Source organism: Sciurus carolinensis, chromosome 8, assembly GCF_902686445.1.
Source record: "Sciurus carolinensis chromosome 8, mSciCar1.2, whole genome shotgun sequence".
NCBI classification, from domain to species: domain Eukaryota; kingdom Metazoa; phylum Chordata; class Mammalia; order Rodentia; family Sciuridae; genus Sciurus; species Sciurus carolinensis.
In genome coordinates, this window is record NC_062220.1 from 77898835 (window position 1) to 77907242 (window position 8408).

General features: G+C 37.9%; 1 non-coding gene across 1 annotated transcript; it reads right to left on the minus strand.

The window, feature by feature from the left end:
• Positions 1-2683: 2683 nt before the first annotated feature.
• Positions 2684-2756, minus strand: Trnaa-ugc (transfer RNA alanine (anticodon UGC)). Its single transcript has one exon. It is a non-coding gene; the product is annotated as a tRNA-Ala (tRNA).
• Positions 2757-8408: the final 5652 nt, after the last annotated feature.

The window sequence follows — 8408 nt, forward strand, 5'->3', positions numbered from 1 at the left end:
ATCCAAACCATAACAGGAGGAAATTTGGAGACTTAGCTATGCACTTAAAGATGTGGATACTGAAGCACAGAAAGATGTGAGATGCTCAAATTTATTTTTACTTAACTGGTTACACAAACATTTTAGGACATTAACTCACTTCATCCTGATAACAGTTTTAATGTGTGTACCACTGCGATCTTCATTTTAATGATGAGGAAGCTGAGGCACAGAAAAGACTTACCATGCCGTCACTAAAGCTAGGATTAGTTCGCTGGCTGGTGGATATAGACTCTACACATAGGTTACTAACCACTGTGTTACCTGCCTCTCCAAATCAGTTAGTGGCAGAGTCAAGGCCAGAACAGAAGGTCCCAGATCCCAGATTCCAAATCCCATTTCTACCATAAAGTATCTGTTTTTCCACAATCAAGACAGTTGTTATGGTCCTGGTCACTGAGGCTCTTTGCTAGCTCTACAACAAAATTCTTCCTCCTCTCCTCAAATTCTAGAGTTGATTGTGTTTCTCATTTTCACAGATGGAAATTCTCCCTCTCCTCAGCTACATTCATTTTACAAATCACTACAACCAAACCATGACCACTTAAGCCACATCAAAAAAGCCTCAGCATTAAGCATTTCTTAAACAAAAAGGGAGAGAGAACAACAACAAAAAATAACCACATGTAGTGTCTGTTTTTATTTGTCCTGGAAATGAAGGAACAGAAAAAAAGCAAGCTGATTGCACACATCTGTACAACTCATTTGCAGAACAAACACTTGGTGTGGTTTAACTTTATGGTCACCTCCCTTCGAGGGGCCAGAACCGAGGAAAGCAGGGGGACTCTTTTCACTTCATTTTCCTTACTCAAGCATGTCATTTCAACCTTGTGTAACAGGATATTGAGACTTTTTCTTGGAATGGTTTGCAAACCTCCACAGCTGGAAATAACAGAAATATCCTCACATTTTAGAAAGAAGGGTAATACCTATAGCTTGCACCCAACACCTTATGAAGAGGTGGCAAAATCAGGCTTACCAGTATCACCACCTCTTCTAGTCTATCCACAGTGGAACTTGACCACAACTAAAGATGAAAGCCTGTGAATCTCCTGATGCCCAGATGCCTCCTACAGAGATATTTAATTGGTCTATGATGCCACCATTGGCAATGGAACATTTTTAAGACAGTGATTCTAATTGCAGACATGGTTGGAATGACTGGTACATAAGAAAAGGAAGGTACAGATACTGGCCTTGAGGACAGTAGGAGAGAGGATCCCCTCTTCCAGGTGTGTGTGGGGGTTTCTTTCTCTGGATAAACTGAAGACTCAGAAAGTGGTTGGGGACAATTTTAAGAGGATGCTATTTGTAGGCAGGCAATTTTAAGAAAGGATACTATTTGTAGGCAGGCTTAGCTTCCATCTGTAGACACAAGAAAAAAAGGAATAAGAATGATATTATGGTGGAAAGAAGAGACTGAGGTACAAAAGGTAGTCAAGTTCCTATGGTCCAAATGGACTATGCAGAAATCATCTGTGCTCCAACTGTCTTCCGTGGTAACTTACTCAAAGCTGTTTACCAGGTGCTGGCCAAAAGCTGGGTTGTAGCATCAGGAGCTGTGGTTAGAAGACTGGTGGAGGGGATTATGGGTGTTGGAAAATATGGGGTTCCACTATCAGAGAACTGACAGTGGGGAGAACATACCTTGTGCCCAGGAGAAAGGTGACACTTGGACATCGCCCCACAGAGGCCAGCAGAAACACATCAACAATCAACTAGCAGAGACAAACAGGGCCAGATGAATGTAACAGAGATGCCTCCCTCGCCCGCCTGCCCCTAACTCCTCCCATCCCATGGCACTGGAGCTGTCTGAAAGATCAAACAAGAGAAATTGAGTTTTAGATTAAATTGTGAGCTTAAAAGTTGAAAACTGAGCTCAGTTATAGTCAGAGTTGTCCAGAAATGTTTAGAATCAACTAAAATATCTTCTAATCAATAAAGTCAAAGGTAGAATTAGAGGATAAAGCAAGTCATTAACTTCTTCACTGAGTTGAGATCACTAAATAAACCTGTTGGATTTGTAAGAGCACACCCATTTTTCTGGAAGCAGTTTATTTCTGTGAAAAGTGAATGAGTATGCTCAAAGTACATATCAGCTGGTGTTAACACTGATTTTTAACACCATCAATGTGCCATTTTAGCATCCTTCACATCAATTGAAGAAGCATCATGGGCACTCTGAATTTGGCTCCTTTACAATTTCTGTCTTATGGCTTGCTGCCATGGTTCAATGGTACAAGTGGATGCTGAATTAGTTGTGATGAGTGAGATAAAAATACACACTAGCAGTTATACTGACCTTGTGCTAATTATGCAAATCCTTCAACCTCAGTCTTTTGATAGAATCCAGTAATGATGCATTACGAGGCTATTGGACGGGTTATATCATGCATCACAGTGGGCACCTGAGGTGCTCTAGAAATGTTCATAGAAATCAATCTTAATAAAATACTTTTCTAGAGAAAATTTCAGTATATAACCCCTATTTAAATGAACACAAGTACCGAAAGAACTTTATTGAAAGTTGTTTCACAGAGGAGCAGCCATACAGCACGGATGTGAGGAGAGCAGAACCTCCACCTTCCTCCAGGTCATTTCTTGAGGTTTCTGGGAATTTTTTTTTTTTTTTTTTTTTTTTTTTTGGCGGTGCTGGGGATTGAACCCAGGGCCTCATGCTTGCAAGGCAAGCACTCTACCAACTGAGTTATATCCCCAGCCCTCTGGGAAATTTTTGAGCACAGTTCATCCTAGTAACAGTCAAATATCAGCAACATATTCCTGTTTAAAAGCTATTTTGTTTGATGATTTTTAAACTTTCAGATGTAAGGTGCCTAACCCTTTTAGGAAGGCAGTAATATCAATAAACAGAAGGGTTCTGAATGAGGGAAACAGTAATAAATATAGGTCCAAAACTATGACATTCTATGTAGAAGGCAATTCAGAGCTAAAAGGAAGAGACCAAATCTAAGAACTCAGTAACCAGGCAACAGTCCACAGATCAAAGCAGCAGAAGGCAAGAAATTAAGGACAGCAGAGCAACAGGAGCCTTACAGGAGGAGAGAAAACACTCCTTTCCTTTGAAGAGAAGTTAGGAATAGCGAGGCTAGAGTCTAGCGTCTTACAACTGAGAGAACACTGGCAGCCTTAGGAGTGTGCATTTCTTTGACTCTAACTTAAGTATCTGAAGAAGACAAAAGTTATTCATCAATAGGGTTAACACTTTCTTAACAAGTATGTACAAAAAAAGCAAGTACACCTTTCTTCCTATCTTTGACTCTAGTGACGCATATCTGAAGAAAATATTCTTGGGCACCAAGATATCCCAAACTCCAAACCAATAGTTTTTAACTGTAGATAGACCTCAGAACCATCTCAGAGTTAAAAAAAAAAAAAAAAAAAAAAATGAACCACAGTCTTCGTTCTCAATTCAAACCATCTGAATCTGAATAAGGAACCCAGAGCAGGTGGGGTTCAGGAGCATGTACTACACATGATGAGTCTCCAGAGATGCTGATGTGCACCCTCCCTTTATAACCACCAGGCATCACCATTCAACTGGTGGTAACTCCCGCCGTTGTAGGTGTTATGCCCCAAGTAAGAGTTAATCCAATATACTCCTTTCCATGTGATAAAGCTAAGAGCCTTCCACTGTCTAATTTTGCAATCTCTGGCCAATTTTCCTAGACAATTCTAATCTGTAGTAGCTTAAATAGTCTAAATACACCCTGAAACTTCCCCCAAATAGTAGGATTTGCCCAAATAATAAGGGAAGCTGTTGACTGAACTTATCAGAGAAGATTTATGGTACAGTACTGAGTATGACCCTAAGGCACAGCAATAATGAGATGGGTGGAGAGAATTTGGAGGGCATTCAAAACTGATTTTCAGTTCAAGAAATATTCACTAGAGATTTGCTACATGACAATGTCAGAGTAATCGACATGGTGGAAGACAAAGATGATGGGCACCAGGCCCTGTCTCTGAAAGGCTCACACTGACTCAAACCAAAATGCGCACATTCATCATCTATGCAAATAGCTGTTGAGAGAATATAGCAGGCTTCATGTAAGCCCTGGATTTTTGAGATCAGCCTTATATAACAAAGGAATTTGACAGCAAGAATTTGAGGAAAATGACTCTCCAAGGCAAGGATGAAGGAAGAAGGCTTTATGTGAGGAGGAGCACATAATCTAATTTGACAGAGCATAAAAAAATGAGAGATTTAATCAGACATCTAAAAAAGCTTAAATCATAATTTAGAAAATTCTGAATGTTAGTTTGATGCATTTTCTACTTAATAGTCAGTGTGGAGTCATCATAATTTATGCTCCACAGAATCATATAACCAAAGTTGTGACTTAAAAAGAAAAAAAAAATCTAGCAGCATTTTGTAGGCTAATTGGAAATAAGGCAGGGAGAGGCAGAAAATCCAGAAGGCTCATACAGAAGTCCAGGGGTAGTCAAGTATAAGTCAGACACAGTCTCCCTAGCCAGAGTGAGTACCTCTCTGTACTATGAAAACTGTAGCTACTGGAAAGTTATCATGAGGATCTTCCTAGTTTACTAGTAAAGCAAATGAACTGTTTCCAAATAATAATGAGTATAAAACCAAAGTGTCATAAATGATCAGTACCTAAGAACTTCTAGTGGAAATTAAATCATTACATTTAAGTTGCTCTAAAAAATCACATTTTAGATCATATTTATATATGAAAACATTATTCATATATTTGTATGTGCATATCTAATACATATCCCTGAAAAGGAAAATATTTCAATTTTTATTGATTCAGGCAGGTAAATGATCAGTGCTTCAAAGGCAACTTACCCACATGCCCATGTCACCTATTTCCCTCATGTTCATCCAAGAAGGGAAGAAAAAAAATTTTTTTAAAAGATCATTAACTTGCTTTCCATGCCTCAAACGTTTGGAATTCTGACTCTAAAGCCTGTGTTTATTCAATTAAACCACAAAGCTTGCATTTATGGAAATACAAAATAAAAAGCCCTAGGAAGTGTTTGGGAACCAAAACCCATGTTAGTCTTTAAGTTGGGGAGAACTTAACATAGGTAGAATTTATTTCAATATCAAGAGTGTGAGCATCAAGGATAAAAATAATGGAATGTACCTATCCTAGCATTTCTTTATCAAACTATGCCCCATCCTTCAAAGTATTTTTATAAGTTTTTCCTTTTTATATTTGTTAAAACTCCTTGTTATTCCCTTAGATAAGAGGAGGAAGGCAAAGAAAGTCTGTCATCTCGCAACTAGCTCAACTGGAATCCAGGTTACTACTCCAGTGAAACTTCACTGGCTCCTCAGTCATTGCTGTGATCTGTTCTTGTCTCTACCAGTCTCCTAAGTCTTCACCTCAGAGTCAGCCGCCTTCAATGCCCTTCCCAAAATTCTAAGGTCATAAAGGAACAGAGAGCATATTTTTTATAAGATACTCCACGGGTTTAATGAATGTTAAATACTCTTATAAAATAACTTGATATGAGTTAATTGTGAATTAATAAAAACATGTGAATTCTAATAAATGCAAATAAAACTCACTAGTCAAAAAAAAAAAAAAAGAAAGAAAGAAAGAAAGAAAGAAAGAAATTAAGCAAGTTCATTTAGCCGAAAACAGTCGGCCAACTCCCAGACATTTAAGCAATAAGTCATGACAGTCTGAAGCCGAAGCATGCAAGAGAGGACTGTGTGCATTAACGAGAGCATATTTGTGAGTGTTAAACAACCAATCTCCTAAGGACCAGCTGAATTCGGACACTGTATTGTACTGTTTTATTGCTGCAAAGAAGTCCAGGAAATGGCAGAGTTCTCTGAAAACAGACAATTGGATCACCTGAGAAATGCACTCCCAAAGATAGTGGATCTGTCATTTATCTTATTATTGTACCTTCTGGTCTAAAGCAACTTAAGTAGAGAAGGAAACTGAATTGGTTTCAGTGTTTCTGAAAGCCCTGATCCTGCCCAAGGAAAGTCCTTCAGATCAAGTCCAAAATTTAAACTGAGCTTCAGTCCAGGCATTATTGATATGATGACCAAATCCCACAAGTAGCATTTAACAATTCTATCATGCTAACACAAACTCATCATGACTGCCTAAATGAGTTGGAGGTGTAGTTATTCTTAGATTATGCCTTAGGTGATTTAGTGCTTTAAAAATCTGGAAACTCATAGATAATATCCCTTTTTGGCTTTGAAATTAAGCCAAAAGAATATAGACTTACTGGGAGTAGGGAGTAAGTACCACAAACATTTCTGTGAAATAAGTCATATTCAGAAACTTATTTTTAAAAGATTTTCTGGAAACAGATCTCCCACTGTAATGACTGACAAATGGAGTTTGGAGCTATGAAAGACACCTAAATCAGGACCTGATTTCATTCACAAAGCACATACCCAACTCTAACTTCTGTGAAAGAAGTTATTAGGTTTGTTGGGGTACGCTCAACATTGATGAACTGCAGGATCCAGCACATCAAGGACTTCTTACCTTGCAGTCCTGTCTCCATTCATCCCTCGTAACTCCTCTCCTCTGTTTCTCCTCATTTGTTAACTCCAGGCTCTTTTTCTGGAAGTTGTCCTTCTCTGCTGGCAGGAGACATGGCAGCTAGCAAGCCCAGTCAGGTACTATTCCCATGAACACATGGGAAATTCTCATTGGCTTTGCTTTTATCATGTGCTTAATTTAATTTGTTGTCAGGCCCAGGGGAGGGGTTATCTAAGTGGCCACACCTGACTCAGGGGCATAGCTAGAGATGGTGGGCTTGCATCGAAAGAAGTGCTAAACAGACTGGTGCTACTACTGACAATGACCTCCATGATTTTACCATCTTCTAGAAGGCCTGATAGACTATTTCAGGCATGTGTCTACTCTAGAGAGCAACTATGGAAATGTTTTCTTCTCTTCTCCACAAGGCACCCTTCCTATAAAACCAAGTTCATCTCTCATTTCCTCCCATGACCCAGTCACATTTCTCTAAATGCTTCTAAAGTTCTTCTTCAAATAATTTATCATTGAAATGGTTAAATTGTTTTCTTTCCCTCTTAATTGTTATTCACAGAAATTCATAAAATAAATATAAATTAAAAATCTAGAATTTTATTTATTTATATAACTATGATGTTTGCCTATTTTATCTTTAAATGTATAGTAAATTCTTCAACTCTTATGTGCCTTCTACAATATAAGCAGCTAAGTGATTATATTCTGTTTAAATATGTATCGTCAAGGAAATTTTCCTATTAAGCAATTCCATGATAGCCTTTTACAAAAGTAATTTTGATCCTCAGGAAAATGTAGACCTTAAAAAAAAAGAAATGCTTTTATACAGAATAAAGAACTAGGATGACTTTCCCTAAATTAATTTTTTCTCTAATTAATTGATTAGGATTGAATTGATCTTTTTACTAACAACTTTTTACTAACAATAGTGTTGAATTGACTTGGTTTATTAGCCTCTCTTCTTCTTGTCTCTTGATTACCCATCTGTGATGGTCAATTTTGTATGTCAATTTGGTCATGGGGTGTCCAGATGAAACATTACTATTAAGTATGTCTCTGAGGATATTTGTGGATAAAATTAGTATTTGCCTAAGAGGACTTGGCATTTAGACCAGGGATTCTCTTGGTTCTTAGACCTTCTTACATGGACTGTAACTACACCACTAGCTCGTCTTAGTTTCTAGCTTACAGCTTGCAGACAAAAAACCATGAGACTTCTTAGCCTCCATAATCATGTGAGGTGATTCTTCATAGTAAACCAATATCACCTTGGTCCTGCTTCTCTGGAGAACTCTAGTGTATCATGCAATCGACACACTTTGGTCATGAGCTGCCTGAAATTATTAGGTCACCTATTATTTGATTTAATGATTTTTCTTACATTAACACAGCCTCAGTAAGTATAGAGAACCAATTCCATTGCCTAGGGTGACCAGAACCAATATGAAACATAGAAATTATAACATTTGCCTTGTGAGTACTTCGAAGTTACTTTATAATATTAGTGAGCTGATACTAGTACCTTGATTTCTTTATGATAATCTTGCTGAGAGTTTACTGTGAAAAATTCTCAGAAATATCTGCATTGCATACTTGCAACTACTCATGTGAGTTTGGATATAGGAGAACTCTCTTGCAGTGATACCTGAGGCAGGAAGATCCCTAATATCCTTCAGGTTCTGAAAATGACATTGAGTAGAAATGTCATCACACCATGCCCTACTCCCACAAAACCTGTGTCTCCCTCTTTTCATTCACTTCTTTTTTTCATTTTTGCAGCAAATATTTATTGAACACATATTCTGAACCTTGCCCTGGATTAATTATGTGCCCAATTTTTCATCATTGTTA